The sequence below is a fragment of the Scleropages formosus genome, chromosome 9 (assembly GCF_900964775.1).
Source record: "Scleropages formosus chromosome 9, fSclFor1.1, whole genome shotgun sequence".
In the NCBI taxonomy this organism is placed as follows: domain Eukaryota; kingdom Metazoa; phylum Chordata; class Actinopteri; order Osteoglossiformes; family Osteoglossidae; genus Scleropages; species Scleropages formosus.
The window spans coordinates 23755062-23777274 of record NC_041814.1 but is presented as its reverse complement, the minus strand read 5'-3'; the positions used below and the strand labels follow the sequence as shown (position 1 = coordinate 23777274).

The 22213-nt window shown below is 40.0% G+C and overlaps 1 protein-coding gene across 7 annotated transcripts in view; it reads right to left on the bottom strand.

Annotated features, from left to right (window-relative positions):
• eya1 (EYA transcriptional coactivator and phosphatase 1) overlaps positions 1 to 22213 on the bottom strand; it is an 81680-nt gene that overhangs the window by 54419 nt on the left and 5048 nt on the right. The window lies entirely within an intron of this gene.

Here is a 22213-nt window from a genome sequence, read left to right as displayed (position 1 = left end):
AAAAGTGTCTGCTGAGGAAATAAATTCAAATTTAAATTTAAATACACTGATAAATGTACTGTAACCAGTGGATTGGTACAAACGATTGTCTGACTGCACAAAACAATCTTCCACATTTAAACCTTTGTTCTTTGTAAATATGTAACCATATACAACTCACAATATTTTTGAGTTAAACAAAAAACTAATTTCAAATCACTGGCAAAGGAAATTAACCTAATACATCTTCCTGGTTTCAGAATAAAAGTACTGGTAACAGCAGAGTAAGCAAAAAACTTGCAAGCATTTTTAATGTGTATGGTTAATGAGAACTGAGTAATGTATTTTGGATGACTGAAACAGTTGTGATCTATTTTAAAGTGTGAGTTAGTACATTAAAGCTAAATCACAGATGTTAGTAAAATGGGGAGTGATTTTCTGGTTCCTAAACTGGTATCAGTGTGCAGCCTCAGTAATATACAAGTTTTCTTTTTCAAGACCACTGAATGTACTTGGTTAATTTCCTCAAAGTTGTCTGATTCTAAGTGGGTAGAAAACAGAGCAGGTTTCTTCTTTTCTCCAAGAAATTGTTCTCACAAAAGCTGCCTTACTGGGCCATTATGAAGCCTTGAAAGTGATGTTTTAACATGACCACAGATTCCACATGTCTAGCACATGGGATGAGTGTGGTGCAGGCGGTATCCGGGTTAACCTGGGCCTGAACCTGCAGAATCACACGTATGCACTGAAAGATGGCGTGCTGAACCATAACCCACCTCCGATGACTAATGTGCGATTCTGCACCTACGATAGCAGTGCTACTCAGCATGGTGAAGCCGACCGTACCGGCATACCCACAACAAAGGCATTCCGCCTCTGTGGTGCTGCTCCTGTCACACCCACATGCACCTGACAGCGTACTTTCAGAGTGCCTCTTCAAGAGACAAACAGCACGGAGAAACACAAATGAGTCAGCAAATTCATTCCTCTACTCTTACCTGTTGGCTGCGACAGTTTTTTTTTTGCTGCACTGTTCTACTATTCTGTTTTGAAGGTTAACTACAAAATTTTGGAATGATGGTAGTATGAACTGCAAACAGTGTAATTTCCAAAAATGCCAGCTATATAGACAAACAGGCAAGCAGGCAGATAGATACTTTAGTGATCCCAAAAGAAACTGCATGCGACTACAACATACAATACACAGTGGCAAAAAAACACTGGAATAAATATCACACTAAGTATAAAAAAAAAACCAAAAATGGACAAATACTGTCCAAACTAATAAAAACCAGTAATGACAGCTTGAAACCACCCAGGCAATAAGAAGTCACAACCACCCCACCTACCTCAGACAAACTAAAATTATTATTACTATTATTATTATTGTACTAAGATAAAGTATTCACGTATGTGCTCACTTTTTACATAAATCTGTAAAAGCAGAAACTTAAATAGAACGTTCCTTCTCTGGAGCAATACCACCAGGCAAGTTTCAGTTACTTGCGTCTTTTTTTAGTGTTGGAGTGGGAGCGCCGTAGCAACCAGTCCCTGTTGCCGTGGATACAGGGCAAAAGAATAGCTGAGGCCTGGATGCAGAGCAGGTAGGACTGGTCAGGGCAATTAGTGTGCCCATTCAGCTGAATGAGCGTTATCAGGGGGGTAGTCAGAGTAATTGAGGGGGGGGCTATTCATTCTGCACGATGAGACTGTCATGCTTGCTGGCTGCACCTGGTATGGGTGAAGGACAATGAAGAGGACCCATCCTCTGCTGTAGTTCTAATGGACAGGATTGCTCACCAGGCAAAATGCTTCGGGGTATATCATCTTAAACCTCAGCACAGACCAAGGGTGTGCAGTGCTTAACATTTAAATTATACTATGCATTTGGCGGATGCTTTCAGTTACAGGAATACTCTGTAAAGTGACTTGTGTTCATAGTGTGAGCCAACCATACTAAATGTTAATGCACTGAAAATTCAGTCTACTTAAAATGTTACTATGACAGCCATAAAACAACAATAAAATACCCACAGGTACACACAAACCTTGTTTATTTTTACTTTTTTGAAGCACTCCAAATTTACCAACATAAAATGGCCTTATCTTATGGATCATATGAAACCTTATTAAATTAGCCTGGAATTAGACAGAATGAAAATACACAGTGTCCCATATTATTCTTGGTGACCCCTTCCTGTTCGGTACCCTGGGCAGACCTGGAGGTTTCTCGACAGAAACAGAACTTAATTGAATCCACTTGATAAAAACATGTAGCACTGTAACTGATCAAGCTTTGAAAGAATGTGTGCCAAAAGGTCAGGAGGGGCAGAAAGCACCCAAATGTCACAGCATCAGGCGACCTCAGAGAAATGTTGTAGCAAGTACGTCAAAGCAATTCCATATTGCCAGACTTAGAATAATATTTTTAATTCTTCCAGGCTTTAAAGGTGTCTAGAACACATTCTCTGGCACGAGCCAGATATTAAGGTTCAGACTCAGAAATAGCACTCAACTGCTCAACACTGCGTTTTGTAGTCATTGAATGCAGACACTAAACCATTGGCTCATTTTCTACTTTTAAATACCATTTGATGACTTCGAGGATAATGCATTCATTCTCTGTCCAAAAGTTTAAATAATCTGTGCTGAAGTAACCTCCTCACTAGATGGTCAAATACAGCAGAGCCTCTGTGCAAATTGTACTGAAAGTAGCATGTGTGCATAATGGCGAGGAGTGACCCATCACATGATGACTGTGCAATTTGCAAAATGACAGGCCATGTGAAATCCTGCCTCAAAGAACGCAGGACTCCACCTGAATAATTAATTGCATATTGATGAAGTCTAATAAAAGCACAAATAGTCAGTACACAAATGACATGTGCCCCACCAAACTTACTGCCTATACCTTTGTTATACATGTATGCAAGGACTGGTGAGGCAAAACAGGGAATTTTTTCTTGGAATTTCAAATAAGATATTAGCTTTCTTTGGTGTGTTCTGTGGTGCCAGGGAAGATATAATGTGTACACTCCTGCCAGGTAATTATGGATTCACACAGTGCGACAGCAGGCAATTTTCTGTTATTGCATTGGCCTGGCACCAAATGTGTTCATTCGCTTGCTCGTGGGTTATTTCCTCTCCAGCCTGGCCACTGAGATAGAGCCAGAACATCAGGATTCAATAACGATGCCATCAGCTGCTGTCCACGTCTCGTAGTGCTTTGCCGGCTAACCTGCTGGACGCCTCTGAAAGCCTAAAAGAGGCAAGTGAAGTTTTCTCTGGATTTGCCACGCAACAGAGGATACAGCCTGCTGCCAAAAGGGTGGCACAATGCACAATGTGCAGTGCCACAAACCTAACACTGGCGTCTCTTCTCTTTGAACAGAAGTACCTGGTAAATGAATAAATTAATAAAAGTAGATGTAAGAGGGACAGAAGAAAAGGTGCAAGTTAGTGGCATACCGCTCTGGCAGCCCGGCGTTACGGCGAAATACAGCCACCTAAATACGTCTCCTGCCTCCGTCCACGGCAGATGTGCTGCACTTAATAAATTGCACCTTTTATAAAGGAAAAGGTGATGAATTGAAAAATGTTTAGCACCACCATGCATAATTGATTTGGGCCCCAAGCTCAAATCGGCTCCTAATAAATAATTAAAATTAATCTCATTATGGGAGATTTCATTATGGGATAATTTAATTAAATGAATGCAGACGGGCCACTGGGGTCTGAGAGATGTTAGTACTTTGTACCTCCAGCTAATGGTCGAAGGCTGGCTCACTGCGGTTATGCACTCGGGCCCATATATTATTTAATGGATCCCTCTGAGCTGGGCTGAAAGGACAGATCAATGATAAGTTGTCATCTCGTCGATGCATCAAAACGATTCCAGGCCATGGCAAAGAAAGACATTAAAAATCACCTTAAAAAAGTAAATGAATAAACAAACAAACACAGGGATCACTTGTTTTAGATTAATGACACCAGAGCGCTTAGTCAGTTTGGAAATGAAATTCTGGGGCTCCTGTATGTCGCACTTCCCACTGAAATGTGGGGGTGGGATGTTGAGGCAGGTGCGGGGGGGGGAGTCGAAGAGTAGCCAGCTCCTTTACGGACTACGCAGGTCAAATGGGCCTCTGTGAAAATTATAATGGGTACAGGCTGTATATCTGATACCGAACAGAAAAAGAAAAAACGCCGATATGGAAGTCATGTGGGAGCCATTAGCAGGCCCTCCTGGCGAAGAGCTCTCTGTGCGGCTTGTCTCCGGGAGCACTTAGGCGGGGGCTGCACAGCGCCGGTACACATCTGGCCCACGCAGGGACCCAGCTGATCGCGCTGGTGTGCCATTCAACCCCCGGCCGCAAAAGGATGACACTGTCACATACACTTCATCACGATGGAATTAAATAAGACTTTATCTTAAGCAGATCACACCTGTGAGACTACAAATAAAGCTGTGCATGGCTTATTGTGTATTCTGATGCAAAACATGGTGAGGTGTATGATTCTGTGGAATACTCTCTCACTGTTTTACAACAGCAGAAAAATAAGCTTGGCAGTATTTACAATAAAATAGAGCAGTTACTTTCATTGTCTGTGAGGTGTAGGGAAGGGGGGGCAGGGGCCAGACTTTCCATCCAGCAAAGTTAACAAAGAACACCTGGTTTTCATTTTGACGGCATTCAGAAAGTTTGAACTTTTTTCCAATACGGCTACAACAATAGGTTGTCTTTTCCAATATCATAACAGTCCACAGGACTCAACGCCATCAAAAGCACCTTTCCATGGAATCCTTGAGAGGATCCTGAGATGGGTCTCAACGACCCTCTGCTTCCTCTCCCTGAAGCTGAACCCAAGAGGTTCATGCTTCCTCTCGCTTCCTAAGGGTGTTTATTTTCCATTTAAACATCCAGCAGTCATTCAGCCAGTCCCCAGCGAATCCAAATGCTAATAAATTTGCCGAGTGCAGAGGGGCGGGGGCCGGCCTTGTGGGTTCCCGCAGGGCTCCGGCAATGAAGCCGAAGGAACTAAACTCTTCTGAGAGCAGTAAGTATTAGCACCTTTGGCAGTTTGTGGAATACATTTTCACAGCAGGCCTGGGAACGCCCAGCAAAGTTTAGATAAAGTCTGGAGAAAAAACCTCAACAAAGAGAAGACTTAATTGAAGCCGGCCAGCGAGAAAGCAATCATAACAAATAACACCTGCATTCTCCTCCTCTGGTGTGACTCTCTGGAAGTCTTTTTATAATCGTAGCCACCATAAAATAATGAAAATGTTAGAAGAATGGTTGCTTTATGAGCTGCTTTTACTATAAACCAGAGCAAAATGATTTATTTACAATTATAGTTTGCACTGAGTTTATGAATCAAAAGATTTATTTCTATGCTCCGTGTGGTTGGCAAACTTACTGTTGAAAGAAAGTTTGAGAATGCTGTACATAAGTACATTCACAAATTATAAGCATACACTTTCACTGGTCAGCTGCATTCCGACTGTAGCCGAGGTTACAGCTTTGTGATTTCGCAGGGAGGGTAATGATGTACCATAAACATTTGGATGCAACGTTGCCTTATGCTCTGCACTTGCTTCGACAGTGACACTTCAAAATGACATTCTCCAAATGATACAATAACTACAGTGTAAACAGGGATACTTTGACATACATCAACATTACTGCTCTCCACAAAAAGGCACATGCTGTATTCCATAAAATATAAAAGTGTAAAAATTCCAGCACAAAGGATGGTAATCAACAATCACTCCCCGCAAGACTCAACCCAGTAAATCACCCGACTTGAGCTGTGTTAGTGTATTTTACAATATCTCTTTATAAGTATACAAAACGTTAACCCGTAAAATATGATCCAACACTGTATGTGTGTGCAATAGTCCAAAACCCTAGAGTCAAAATCAGTTGTGAGTAAACAGTGCAGGTTTCATAAGAAAAAAAATTGTACTGGATCATTGTAAACAGATGAATACTGTTCTTCAGACTTCACTCTCAACAGCTCTTAACGTGATGTGTAAATTTGTAATTTGGCTCAGCCATTCTGAGATGAAAAACTTAGTAAAAAAAAGAGCAAAAAAAGAACATCATGGGTGATGTGCCATCAGGCATACTGTGCATAACATATGTTATTAATGGGAAATTACATTACAAGTTACAAAAGCACTTTTGCTGTATACATCCCATGTAGACACATTTTGTCCACTGTCAGTCATACAAAGAAGTGTCCACAAAGTGTTCAGCAAGTTGTAAAAACCATTGGGTATTCAGTAAATATGCTTTTAGTGCATATCATGTCATGGTAAACACAAAAAATTTATTATACAAATCTTTGCCAAACGCAGTAGAGGAAATTACATTTGTTTTTTTTCATATGTCCATGATTAACTGAAACACTTCATGTTTCACATATGAGTAAAATGAATGAGTAAGCAATAGAAGAGCTGTGCATATTTATCACCATGCACGAGAACATCAAACGTCATCCACTGAAAATGAGCAAAGTGTCACACTTGGAAAATGAGCAAACCTTTCACCTAAACTTCACCGTTCAGTGAAAACGGGCAGGTAATTTGTTTAGCTTTCATAATTGGCGGAGAGACGGCACACAATAAAAGAAAGCCTTTTGGTTTTAAAATGAATAAAAATTGATTGTGTCCCGGTAAAAACGAAATTGGCGGCGTGTTAACTGGATTCCACATAAACATCTGTAGCGGTCCCTGGCTGTTTTATTGCGTGCTAATGCAATAGAACACACTTAGGAACGAGAGCATCCTCCTGGTGAGCTCGTGGAGGCTTTCCAAAATGGCCTGATGAAATTGAAACAATCAGATTAGCCTGAGTCGCTAATGACTCCTAAAACAAAGGAAAATCTCAAAATAAAATTAGCTCACCCTCTTGTTCTCTAAATAAATCATATGCAAATTACTGTCATTGGAAAAGGATGCCTGCCTGGAAGGTACTTTCATCATTAACTCAACGGGATCCAAATGATTTAGCAGACAGCTTTTTGGGGCCAATTAAAACTTATTTGCACAAAAAAATGTTCTGGTGAACAATTCTTAGTTTGGGTATGCATATATCGAAGGCAATCTCTCTTATTGTTACACAAAAATCTTAGAAATGCAAATGACAAATTACCATGAATATGAAAACAGGTGTATAACAGTACTAACCATTGAAATGATTAATTATTTTGTATCACCCATTCTTTAGTTTACACAGGATTCTCCACAATGCTCCAGGCCTTTGTCACTGCACTTGACTTGGACCAATGGTTTTGCTAAAGGTGTGGGTCAATGCCAGGGATCACACAAGCTAAGGGTTCCCAAAGAGCTTCCAAGAAGTTCCCAGAGCTGTGATGCATGGTGGCCACTAACTTGTTGGCTCAGGACATGGAAGATGTCAAAGAACTGCTACGAGACTCTGCTCCGTTTCCTCTCCTGGTGCTCCCCATTTCAATCTTCTTCTAAAAACAACAGCAGTGAACCAAGAAAGAGGAAAAAATTCAATCAACCAGCCTGAAATGTCTCTCTCCCTTCCTTTTCCCAGCTCTCTGCTAAAGTACAAAACAATCAGCTGATGGGGACATTCAAACGGCCTGTTGTCCAGGACAAGACAAACAAAAGCCAATATGACAACTTCACCGAAATTACACGGTCATTAAACAGGATAAGTGATGTTTGCAGAGAGCTCTTTTGTGTTGCCAGACAGGAACAAAAAGACGACCGCAGTTGCCTAGCTGCAAGGAAGGGCCCTGGCAGGCTTCCGACGTGCAGGTAACCCTCTTTTCTGGGCATTGTTCTTGCCTCATGCCTGACCAAAGCCCTGGATTTGCTTTTGCATTTGCCGAGCTCTGGGATAAACCCCCGCTGGGTCCATATTAGCTGTGCCCCACCTTATACTAGTGCCACCCACAGAGTGCGCCCCATTCACTGCCGCCCCCTGTTTTCCTTTGCTGATCCGCCATGACCTGGAGATGCTATGGCCGCAGTGACCCCCCCACACACAGTCTACAGTGTGGCCCTTCCTGGTGGCGTCTCCATTGTCATTTGGTCAAAGTTTTTTCATGAAAGAACATGTTGTTTCTGAAAGTCCTGCATGCACACCACACTAGAGGCCACAACTTCACAGTTCTATTAACACATCACAACAAAATACAGCTCCTTCTGCTTTCAATCTTAGATCAAGGGCAACTGCACTCTTCTATCTAGACATGAGGGGGGAGCGGTGGTGCAGTGGGTTTGGCTGGGTCGTGCTCTCTGGCGGGTCTGGGGTTTGAGTCCCCACTTGGGGCGCCTTGCGACGGACTCCTGTCCTGGGTGTGTGCCCTCTCCCTCCAGCCTTGCGCACCATGTTGCTGGGTTAGGCTCTGGTTCACCGCGACCTCGTTTGGGACAAGTGGTTTCAGTCAATGTGTATGTGTGTATCTAGACATGATTCAGCCTGATTATATACTATGCAGCCAATAATTTTATGACACATACATTAACAATCACTTCTACCACTAGAAAGTTTACTAAATTCAGTGAAATATATGACCACATTAATACTTTATTAATTAGCCCTAGTCTTCTGGCTTTGCAGAAGGCATGTGAGTCTAACAAATCAGGCCATAAACTGCATGTGTGTGGTCATTTAGACAAGTGTCACTGCCCTCTCAACCTTGACATACAGTGTTGAGGTGTGGCCAGATTCTCTCAATCCTAATGAATCAAGTTTGAGCAAGGAGTGGGGGGGTGCCACAGACGGCTTCATCACCTCCACTCTGGAAGTGTCTCTCTCCAGCCACCTGACATGGCACTGCTGCCAGGCGGACAGCTGAGCGGGTATTTCTACACCCCGTCTTGGAAGGGCCCAGTGGCCTTAAGGCCAACCTCCCTCCACCCCCCGTGCACAAGGCCCACCCACACATTCGTTTGTGCTCCTCACTTGCACTCACTGACATGGCTGCTTGTTTTCCAAAATTTAAAATGTACAAAAACCATGTCCATGGTGCATGCACAAAGCACACTGTATGGGTCATATTTATGTTTTATGCAAAGTGAAGTGTTTAAAATTCAACTTCTGAGTCCCTTGCATCCCTGATGTTCCGTGTAGGAAATGACCGCTGCTAACAACCTTAACAACACTAATTACCGTTTCCAAAACTGTCATTAATAGATTGCTAACCCACGTAGATGTAAATGCACTCTGAGCCTTCAGAAACATGGAATTGATTTTTTAACTTCTTGAAGGAAGAAAGTGATCACATTTTTCTCAAATTAATTTGTATTTGTTTTAATTTCTCAAACCTTGAAGACTGAAACATGTTGAAGGAGTGAAGCAGCAGATTACCTTAATTGAAAGTCCACACTGTGACAGAAATAACTGTTCTTGCAGAGCTAGACCCACTGGTGCCTTTTGCTGTCTGTTGGCGAGAACTAAATATATTTTCTGCATTCTAAATGGCATTCCAGTCCAAAACATCCGTGCCAGTAGTTAACAGTGTATGAGAATAAATAGCTTTCTAAGTCAAGCATTCTCAAGTGTGAACCGCGGATGTGGAAGAAGAAAACCACTTAAAATCAATGAAACCAACATGATTAATGTCATGGGCATCATGAGATTTTGGCATTTCATTTTCAGAAAAAAACTGTTCTTGAGCAATTCCTTGGAATCGATGAGCTACGAAATTTGTGGCCAAGCAATAAAGTGTGATTTCTGGGCGTCTCAATTGCTGAGCCAGTCATGCCACATGGACCACCTGTTCTCAGAAACGTCACCACCCTTGTGGAGCTCCGGCAGGTTTCCAGAGAGCCAATGCACAAACTGTTGCCCTTATTTTGTTATTTGTGAATAAGTGATGTGGAGCATATAGCAACAGCCTGGCCAGTGCTGTGAGAATAGACCGAAGACTTATATCAAAGATATTCTGCACTGTGCTTGTCAGTCAAAGTCAAACTGTTGGCAGAAACTTTCGGCAACAGTCTTTCGCCAACTTTTAAAGGCTGACCGTGAGAGCTCACTCCGCGACTGCCGACTATCATCGACATCTGAAATCCTCTGTGCCTTCCTTGTCACAACGTTCTTATCAGTAAAATCCAGCTCGCTCCCAGCATGTTCACATTGCATTTGCAGTCACTGTGATCTCTGGACTCTCTCCCAACAAAAAGAAATCCATCATTAAAAGATGAAATCCAAAAAGTCACAGGAAAATTTTAATTTTCCCATGGCTAGGAGATTTGGGTTGAATTAATGTTTTCAAGTGTACCTCTTTTGAATAAATAATTATAACAGTGGCATTTTTAACGAGTGATGATATCCAATGTGGCAGTAGCCAGCTTATGTAAACCCTTTAAATAGAACATAATCAGCTCTCAGAGGAAACACATCAATAATGACTCATGCTTTATTACAAGCTCCAGGTCAGTGAGATAATAGTTGAGATCAAGAGCAATATTCCTTAGCCTATCAGAGAGAAACACAAAACGCCACTTTGATTATGACATCCGTTCTCTGAAGAAATGCCTAATTTCTTGATTCTTGATTGAGAATCTGAAATGGTTTAATGTTTAAACGGACACCGTATGCATCCAAGTAACTGGAGAAATTAGATAATGTGTGATGGTCGTAATCTGTCAAGCTTATCTTTGGGAAGCATTGTCAATGCTTTCTTGCTTCTGCTACTGCAGCACTGGAGTATGTACTGTTCTTCCGCAGACGTTTTGATACATACCTCATTTTTTGTACCTACCAGCCTTCACTGAGTGGAAGTCAACAAAAGCATAAAGTAGTGAAAACAGTTTTAAATACACTAAGCTACTTAAAATGAACCACAAGTGGCATCTGTCTTGTAGTAGATGTCTGAATAATAGTTGACGGAAATCAATCAAACATCTTTGCTGTAACTGTATGTAGTTCTCAATATCTTTAGGAAGTGACAATAGAAAAAAAGAGTAATTACACTCCTAAGTCCTGAGTAATGCTTGTTTATACCATAATGACATTTGACAAGATTTAATCAAGTCCAGATATAGGTGTCTTTTGATGTTTCCCCACGGAGACATGATGCAGGAAAATGCCTTTTAATTGAAATCAGGGCCTAAGACCGTTTTGTAGCCCCAAACTGCTCATGCATGAAAGACACGTATAGTTCCGTGACAAAATTCCAAATTTGCCAGGCTTAACTTCTCCTCTAATTTTGGGTGAAAGAAATAAAGCAGACATAGAAATAAGAAATGGTGTTTTTTTGTGTGTGTGAAGCCTTTGATGATTTACAGCGCATTCATAGTTTTCCCTTTTTGGTGAAGTCGAGGCCTTCCATATTTTACACAAGTTTACGCCACTCTTTGGTTTGCAGGTCTTACTGCTTCTGTGATGACACGTTCCACTTTACCTTTAAAGTGATCGGTTCAACATTTCAATGCTGCGTGTAACAGCAATGCACTAGATGTGTTTCATGTCAGTCCCCATTTGCAGCTGACAAAAAGCAAAACCCATCCATGCAAAACAACTAGCTCTGTTCCACAACTCTCTGTCAGATCTAGACCCAAAACCAAAACATCGGCACAGAACTCTTAGCACAATGGCTGAGTCATGGAATGGGGAACAGTACCAGATGAGATGTAAATAATAAAAATAACATCTTATTTGGATTCCATTCAAATCCTTTCTCTGTACAACTGAGAACAAAGCTGAGCAGAGCCAAAAGTGTTACAACAGTACTGCCAAAATAAAACAAGACGCCTGCATCGACTCCAGCGTAGAGACTGAATACTTATGATTTATTTTAGTATTTGATTTATAGATCTTTATGCCCTGACAATTTTTTCAAGGCTGACAATGATATATGAGATACAAAAAACAATGTGTTGATCCTTGCATGAAAAAAGGCACAGCAGAAACTCAGAAACTCCACAACTCTTTAAAAGTACTGCATTCTACAATGGAAACACTTAGGAACGACCCCCCCCCATTACTGCTTGTTCAGCTATAACATACACATACTAATGCACATATGCCTTTGTTTTTTTGAGAGACAGACAAAAGCAAAAGTTTGATACATGTAATTACCATGGAAACTGTGGCTCTTTTTCTTTACTCTAACTTTGGAAGAAGGATACTATTAAATAATTGCTCTAATGTGAAAATAACCCCCATAAAACCAAAGATCACCTTTATCAGAACTAATATGCATATACTTTACTATCCATTTCAACACATTATGAACTGTCAGAATGTACAAGAAAGACACTGAAAAATCACACAAACCCTGCCCAAAGGCCTCCCAAGACATGGCATATAACCTCTTTTCTACAACCTATTTCCTTCAAATTTGAAGGTAGCCCTTTCAAATGAGACTGAAACTATTTTCTTCCAGCATTATATATGTGCAACACCATCTTGATACCGATGACGTGATATGTTGAACCCAGTGTGGCACCAACTGAGTGCTTTCATTTTATACCTCCAGTTAAAACACAAGAAGCTATCACACTGGGTTCAACAGGAAGAGGTCATAAACCTGCACCACAGAGCCTTACGATATTTCAAAATTAATAGGTTGAAAGGAAGGGAAAACGTTGCCAATGACGTGACAGGGTCAACCACTCTCTTCAGAAAATATGAAGTGTCAGTGTCTTCAGAAAGGACAAATGTCACAGGAGACAGGGCACATATTGTTGTCCCCATATACAAGAGTTAAACCAATGGGAGCTCCTGATGGCTCAACTGCTATTGACCAGTAAAACTGTAACTTTGGGCTGGTGGACATCTCACTCATCAGTTTCCCACCACCACCTGCAAGCTGTACTGTAAATAATTCTCCAGGCTTAACTGCCCTTGTCCGGCACATTACTATAAAACACAAGCGCTAACACTATTGTCACGCACTTAATCACAGTCTCCCAATTTATTTTCCTTGGCTAGTGGAGGGGAATCGCTTCAGTAACACTTTGAAAGCTAGATTCACCAAGAGGACTTATGTATGCCTATAAAAGGAACTGAAGCGCGCACAAAATGGAAAAACACTGAAAAGTTTCAGCTGATGAACAGCACTGTGATGGTAACACTGTTATAATTTTGACTGAAAGGCATAAGCATTGAACTAAATGTGTATCTCTAAAGGTGCTGCAGATTAATCAGGACAGGGTTGCCATGCATCTGGAAGTCATGGTTGCTTTTTATGGACCCAGATGTGGGTGAAGCAGTGAAGTTTATGTCAGACCTCAGCGCAAGAAGTGAATTACCTGTGCAGCTCTCCACATGTGTTTAGCTATAATCTCATCCCATTCAATCAGGTGACACTTTGCAGATGGTAGTATAATAATTGAGGCACTTAAGGCCAGAAGGTTGCAGGTTCAATTTTGGGGTTGCACCTTTTAGTAAGGTACTTAACCTGAAACCATCTCTAAAATATTTAGCTGTATACCACAGATTTTATGGTAGGTAGTTGAAAAATAGAAACACCATGGATAAGAACTTGAATTTTGAAATAAGTCAAAATCAAAACACAATCAAAACAGTGACTCATATCAGCTAAATACTAGAGACAATATGTCAGCTGTAAAAGCACTCAGTACATGATACTGACAATAAGAAATACGTGTTCGTTTCTGGAGTTCAGCAAAGGTCAAGAGTATTAATCACAAAAACTGGAAAAATATTTAGAAGGGTCAAGGGGAATAATATTGAAAATCATGACTGTACACATCAAACTAGGAGAAACGGCAAAGCAAAAAAGGAACAGTGGTTGAAGCTCAAAGCTCACTGACAGGGACCAGAAGAAGAGAGAGACGGGCACTTTACCACGCAACTGCTCTCTCAAAAAAATTACTACAGAATGAATCAACACGAAGGGGGGTGTGGTGGCACAGTGGTGCAGTGGGTTGGACAACAGTCCTGCTCTCGGTGGGTCTGGGGTTCGAGTCCCGCTTGGGGTGCCTTGCGGCGGACTGGCGTCCCGTCCTGGGTGTGTCCCCTCCCCATCTGGCCTTATGCCCTGAGTTGCTGGGTAGGCTCTGGCTCCCTGTGACCCCATATGGGATGAGCGGTTCTGAAAATGTGTGTGTGTGTGAATCAACACTTTGGTTACCCAGTCTGACATGAGCTTCAAAAAGCTGGTTTTTAGGTTATGGCTGCTATTCAGAAACAGCATGAACTCAGGGCCAATGTGCAAAAACACATATCTTCAAGTAATGAGCACAAAACCTGGATCCATGAACTGGAAAATAAGTCATCTTTTACTCTTGTTCTTTCATATGGGCAGGTTTATGCTTGGAAAAGGCCAAAGGGTGCCTTCAACCAAGATAATGTGTTGCCAGCTGTCAAACATGGAGGATGATGTGTAATGGTAAGGGCAGCCATCTCATCACACTCACTGGGTTCAGTGATCACTCTGCATGGCTGTATGAAACAATTTTCAATGACCATGTGAACCCTCTGGCATAAACACTATCTCTTTATGATGTTCCTATACTCCTGTATCAAAAACTATCATAAACACTGCTAAATGGATTCAGTGAGTAGTTTCTTGAACACCCAGTTTAAGTCACATGCCTACTATGGCGCACAAATCACTGGTTTGAAACATCATTGAAGCTTTATGGGATGATTCGGAGTGCCAAATGCTAAACACAATTCCATTTCAATGGCCCCATCCAAAACTAAAGAGTTTTCTTTCTGAAGAATTGTTCAGTATCCCACCAAAAAAGTTCTGGACAGCATTCTGAGTCATAGGGTGGTCCTGCTACTTAATACACACTTGATATTCCTACATTGTTGGTGTTTCCAGTGTTTACTCAACCTTCTCTATGCCTTGGATAAAAGTATCTGACACAAACTTAAATAAGGTGCATGCCAGAGTACAAATAAGTCTTAAGAACTGCAAGAAAGAGGAAGTCATTTGAGCCCATCCTGACAGCTTGAATATTTAACAAACATAGAGACTGTTTGAAGTACTACAGACCTGAGCAGATATTAAGCTTGTGTCTCTACTGCCCTTGTTAAAAAGCTTTTTTTCAGGCCACCATCCTCTGTATAAAGAAATGTTTTCTTTGTTCTGTTGCAATATGTATACTGGAATTTATGCTGTTTATATAGATTAGAAAGAATAGTGACCCAAACACAGAGTTTTGTGGCACACCACCAATTAGCAAGTCCTACTTGAGACTATCTCCTGGAATAAAATGCTGTTTACTGCATTGTAGCCAGTTATGTATCCATTTGCATACACTCCCTTGGATTTCAGATGCCTTTAAATAATGTTTAGTAATTGAAGAAAATCGCATGTAAATTATGTCATATAGTTTATTGTTTGCTCAAAAAAATGTATGCTGGTTAGGCTGCCTGTCCATCTTACATTCATACTGAATATTCACCGGGATGTTCCTTCGGAGATGACATGAAAAAAACTGATAGTACAAGAGTAACTACTACATGCTGTATTATCACTGTCAGTAAAATAAATATATATATATATATATATATATATATATATATACACACACACAATGCTGTTTACTGCATTGTAGCCAGTTATGTATCCATTTGCATACACTCCCTTGGATTTCTTTTTTGTGTGTGTATATATATATATATATATATATATATATATATATATTTATATGTACACAATTTTTTCACACAAATATATCAGTACCTCCAAAAATTATTAAGACAATATACCTAAGAATGAGGACTTCTAACGTTGGAAAATTAAGCTAGATAAAGGGAAGGTGAAAATGATATGAAACACATGAAACAAAAAGCCTTGGCAGAAAAGAACACCCTCCCTACAATGAAACAAGGAGAAGGTTCAGTGATGTTTTGGGGTTGCTTTGCTACCTCTGGCACTGGGTGCTTTGAACATGTGCATTGTGTCATGAAATCAGGAGAATAAGCATTTTAGAGCTCAATGTCATAAACACTGTCAGCAAGCTGGGTCTCCGTCAAAGGTCATGGATCTTACAGCATGACAATGACCTCAAAGACACTTAAGAAAGTACCCAGGAATGTTTCAAGACAAAACACTGGACTGTTCTGAAGTGGCCCGCAATGAGTCCAGATCTAAATCCTATTGAAAACCTGTGGAGAGATCTGAAAACAGCAGGCTAGAGAAGACATTCTTCAAATCTGAGAGCAGTGGGGCAGACAGGTAAAGGTAGAAGTGGGGCAGTTCACATGAGAACAGTGGACCATACTCCCAGTAGAGAGGTGCAGGGAGCACATCAATGGCTAAGAAGCTCAGAATTGCAGTTACTTTGACCAAAGGCTGTGTTTCCAAGTATTGATCCAATAACTTTGTCAATAAAAATCAAAAACAAATGTTCTGTAATATTAACAGTGAAATAAAGAATTGTGGAGACCACATTCTTTAAACTTATTTTTAAAGAAAATTGTGAGCTTTTTGCAAAATGTGCAAGGGTGCAAATATTTTTGGTCACAGCTCTAAGTGAGCTCATGTACAGGTGGAAGAAAAGATCTGTTGGGAGGCTGTCTTCAGAACCACCATGACTGGATTCACATGTGACTCAATGCATTCAGACACAGATGGCAATGTAGCGTTAAAGACTACACCTTTAAACTGTTAAAGAAGAGGGTTAGAATTCCCACTCCTGCTGAAGTACCCTAGAGTAAGTTGTTTATTTAACATTTTAAGCCACCTCAGACAAAAGTATCAGCTAAATGAATGTTAATACAGATGCTCAAAATTAATCTAATTACCAAAGTGCACATATTGCAACTTCTGTCAAATATATTTACAGAAATATATATTAATATTTTACACAGGCAAAACTTATACTTAACAATTGAATGTGCACTAAATAAATCAAATTTTAAGTGAAAATACTTACAAATTAGATGTTTTAATGCATGCAAGTATGTGGTTTGTCACCTTCTGAGCCCACCTTAAATCTGAAGTGCATTCTGAACTCAGCCCAGGGCCTTCAGTACCATCATCTTCGATTAGGAAGCACATGTGCACATTGATTCGAAAGGTGAGCCCTAATGGCAGAAAACTCAATTTGTTTCACCTTCAGTCTGTTGGCCTCGGAAAAGCATGTCCTGAGTCCCCAATTTCGCTTTGAAGGGTTACAGACCTGACAGACCACAGGGAATTAACTTACCACAAAAAAAATAAATAGCAGTGGATTACATGGTAGTATTTATTGGTATTTAGCATTGTGCCTTTTGTCAATTCTACACAGAAATACACACATACTAACTAGTTATGGTACGAATGAAATCCAAAAATTAATTTACAATAACTGTATCATAATTAAATACAATAATTTAGTTGGCAGTATGGTATACAAGCAATACAATATGAAATAGACAAAGTGACGGAACCATTCAGCTTTAATTTGTAATGCTGCATGTATTATAATATCAACAAGTTTAATGTGGAAAAAAAACTTCCAGCAGTTACTATATATATATATATATATATATATATATATATATATATATATATATCAATTAATGCTTTAAAGGAATTGAATGAGATAAGGGATTATTTACTCCTATTGCTTTTCTCAAAGCAATGTACATCTCACTCACATTTACGTCCCTTCACTTGTAAACCCTACATTTAAGATAGCTCTATAGGTGGCCAATGTTGTTAACATAATTTCATTTTATTTTATAGAAAGTATTTCACAAGCAGTAAAAATGTCAAACTGAAATTAATTCCTTGTTAATCTGTAACCGCTATAAACCAGTCCAAATTTTCACAATGCAAATCTAATTTTGACCTCCAGATTTCGCACCATCTGTCACATTATTTTTATTATACAATTGACAGCTTAACTGTTCATACAGTTTTGATTGATTTTTAACTTCACCCTGTCCAGAAAACCATGAAGATAATCAATCAATTAACATCACTTAAATCACCATAACTGGATAATTAATCCCAATAAGGAAAGGTGGTCATACACTGACATGCAGATGAACAGGATGTCATGTTCAGCCCAAGTTACAGCAGTCAGGGCTGTACGTATATGTGCTTTACCTACTTCTAAAGGAAACTGGAGTATTAATTAGACTAATATAAAAGCAAAATGTACTTACTGGTCTTGCTTAGTCAAGAATTGTAAGAAAACACGCAAATCACAAAATTTATGATGTTTCATTTCTATTTTACTGACACGGTTTATGCTCTTCTCAAGAAGATTCAAGATTTATCACTGTCTTATGCCAGAGTTTTCTTATGTATGCCTTGCTTGAAAAACAAGATATCTCTGATATTGATAGCGGAGGTCAACAGATCTTGGGGCAGATGTCATTGTGAAGAAGGAATGGGTAGACAATTAATTTACATTACTTGATAAACCATTAAAAAGGTAATACCACACAATTTTTGACTCAGTGTGTTCAAGAAAGCAAGCACATACAAACCATGGTATGGTTACATTGCTTGGAGGTTTCATGTTAGATAATTTCAAATATTTCACATTAAACTTAACTGCCTATTCTTTTTAAGAAACTGAGTTGTGAAAAGGGGGCACGGTGGTGCAGTGGGCTTGGCCAGGTCCTGCTCTCCAGGGGATCTGGGGTTCGAGTCCCGCTTGGGTTGCCCTGTAATAGACTGGCATCCCGTCCTGGGTGTGTCCTCTCCAGCCTCGTGCCCTGTGTTGCCAGGCTAGGCTCCGGTTTGCCGTGACCCCACTTGGGAAAAGAGGTTTCAGTCAATGTGTGTGTGAGTTGTGAAAAAAATTGCTTCAACTCAATAAGTGATAATAAGATATTATGAATTACATTTATAAATAATTTTAAAAAATTATTCTATTGCGCTATACTATTTTTTTTCCCCACAAAGTAATGCAACAGAAACCTGTGTTTTTGATAACCAAGGTACACCAGGCAAACTTTGATGCTTTTCAAATTTGAAGGAACATCTAAATGGCTCAATGGTTTTGACTGATGACAGCTTGTGTCTGTGCAGCAGGAATAGTAGACCCAGGAGCTGAGGACAGACTAGAACCATTCTGTACAGCAGACAAATCTCAACACCTTGGTGGTTATAGTACTGGACCGCCCTCTGTACAAGGGTGTCTCATATCACAGATGAACATGAAGAAGGAAAAAAAAAAAAAAAAACAATATATATATAGAACCCCAGACCCACTAGAGAGGAGGCACAGGCCAAACCCGCTGCGTCACCGCACCACCATTATACACACACACACACACACACACACACACACACACACACACACACACACACAAAATAGTTGACTGAATTTTGATTATTAAAAAAAATAGACAATTCACTTGTTCCACAACAAAACTCTACAACTGTAACATCAACAAAAAGAGCATATTTCCATTACAGTTGAGTGTCACAGGTTGATTTTTAAGTGTCAAGTCAATGCCTGAGCATTTTTCCTTTGTTTTGCTCCTTGCCTATGAAAATGGTTAAAAATCCCATGGGTCAGTGAAAACGATCCTTTCATTCCAGCCGCCTGTTTTAAGTCAGTCAAAACATTCCAGACTTCAAAAGGGGGCTTTTGCCTGCTTAGGCCATTTCTGTGTCCCAGTCTGACCAAGAGTGGTGGGGGGGGTAGCTAAGGGGTGGGCTTGGTTATTTGGATAAATTAATTTCTGGAGTCTGCAGGGCTCGCAAAAGCCCTCCACGTCTGACAGCAAATTAGTCTCACTGAGGACACCCAGAGAAAAAAATGGGGGGCTGAAAGCACAGAAAACACTGTGCAAGTTTTCTCAATCACTGATCCAAAACCGGGCGGTCCCATTAGGGACTGCAGCGAGTTGGAGCCTGTCCCGGAAGCAATGGGCACAAAGCAGGAACAGGAGCCGCCATTGGGGGGTTGGGGAGGAGACCCCCTCTCTTGCCCCCTGGACCGTAATGGGGAAGTGGAGCAACTTCAAGACATTTCCTATCGGAACAGCCAGAGTAGCATATCTGTAGGGAAGCTGGAGAAACTCAAAGCGACAGAAAACCCAACACACATACAGAGAGCGATAAAGGCTGTCCAAAAACCCATACATTCAATATAGAAATAGATTTCACCAAAAATGTTTCAACCAGCCCCTGAATTAATATGCTGCTGGGAAATATGGCTGAAACATCTATTCCAGACACTTGGGTTGCACCCTTCAGTACTTTAATATAACACTCCCTCCATAACAGGAACCCAGCAGTGAAATTCAAACTTCTAAACCTTGAAAATTCAACAGGACAATAGCATCTAGAACAGCTATAAATACATAAAGATGTTTTTACTCTAAACTAAATGTCAAAACATTGTAGAATTACAACAATATGCTAATGATTCACAAATACAAAATGCATAGCATTATTTAGAAACTGACCGTGACCTATGAACATCAACAGTATGACTGTGAGTCATTGTATCTTGTCAGTGCAGTTTGAACATGGAGCCAGTGAATACATATTCTATAATTAGTGATGAAAACTACTGAATTTGATAAAATCAGTTGTGCTTGGGCACAATGACAGAGAATGATTTGTTGCAGATGAAATATTAACGCATCATAAATAACACCACACAGTTTAAGTTATTAGCCTAACACTAGCACAAAGAGAGATATAAAATTGGAGCTGAACTAAGACATGACAAAGTTAAATGGAAGCTGAGCCATGGCAGACAACTGTACGTACGGCTGCTTGAAAAAGTTGACTTGATCGTTATCCTCTGGATGACAGACAAAAATGCAGTCAGGGAAAACTCAAGAGGCCACTTAACCCCTATCTCTGCAACATCACGGTGTGACGAGGATGGCGTTTTTTAGCTTCACACTTTGAGACACACATTTGGACAGTGCTGCAATGGGTTCAGTTGGAGAGCTGACAAAGAATTCTACATTATGATACATCTCCCAGTTTTACCACCTGGCCACAGAGAGGTCCAATGGCCCATGCAGATGGAAACCTCATTTTAACCAGCAATGTCATCTTTTTAGATTTCTGCATTTTTAGCAAAGGAAACATGACTCAGGAACAATTTAAATAGCCCTCCTTCCTTTGTACAGAATGACGAAAAACACTATATTAAATAAAGATGATTGCGCAATGTACGTGCTCCTGCTATTTAAATTACTGTGCTTGATGCACTGTTTTACACATTAGCAATTTGTCTTTATTAGAGTGTTAGCATTCTTACTGGTTGTCTTATCTGCAATATTGCAATGAAAACTTTTGGGAAACTTCAGATGTTTTGGACTTAAGATTTGATTGCTCCAATCACCACAGCATTTTTCTAATATCCAGGGACTATCAGCTTAATTGTGTCTTCAGACACTGTAATAACAAACAACATACCTATAAGACTAGGGTCTAATTTTTATTAAATGAACTAGCCACATTTAAAAATGTGACTTACATTGGCAGGTATGATTCTGCAGTGCAGTTCTGTTCACTGTTTGAGAAGTCCATCACTCCGCCTTTGTGAATTGAAGCTTTCCTATTATAATATTTCTGTGCTGACAGGTAGTTGCATTAAGTTTTATACAGTGCACCATAAGAGCCAGGACTAAGTGGTGCTCTTTGAAGCAGAGGTTTTAAAAAAAAAAAAAATATCACAGCAGTAGCTGAGGAAACAAAAAAGAAAAGACAAAAATGTAGAAGAGAGCTGTGTCAGAGAAACACGGTGCACCAAAATCAATAGGGAAGCAATCCAGAGGCACCACAGAGGGAAAATAAACTGAAATGTTAGAAAGAAGCATACCTCCAAAAAGGAAATGTGTGTATGGGGCAAAGAGGATATTAAAACACGTGAGGGCAGTCCAAGATTAATAGCCAAAGCATTTGTATAAGCTTTGAGGAGCTGGGCAGAACATGTTCCACCAAGGAATCATGGGAAAGAAGATCACTGAAAATACCAATAGAGATGTTGTCCATTTTTACAGTGTTTTACTTACAAGCCACCACCATTTACATTTACAAAATGTAAATACAGTATACTTCATTGACAAAGGAAAGGCATTTTGTATAAACATTAATAATATACCATGGAAAAAAAAAGTCAAAAGTATCCACATACAACAAAAAACCGTTTCATATCATTCTGTGTAACTGAACACTTTTCGTGATGGGAGACTTGAATTAAGCCCCTGACAGTATCCAGTGACCACAGACTTGCAAATATATGTTGTTAAGTGATTGGTGGTCATCAAATTGACCAAAAAGGGTTGTAGAAAAAATAGTAATGGTTGTGTAAGTCACAGTAAGCAATAAAAAAAAAAGAGTTTCA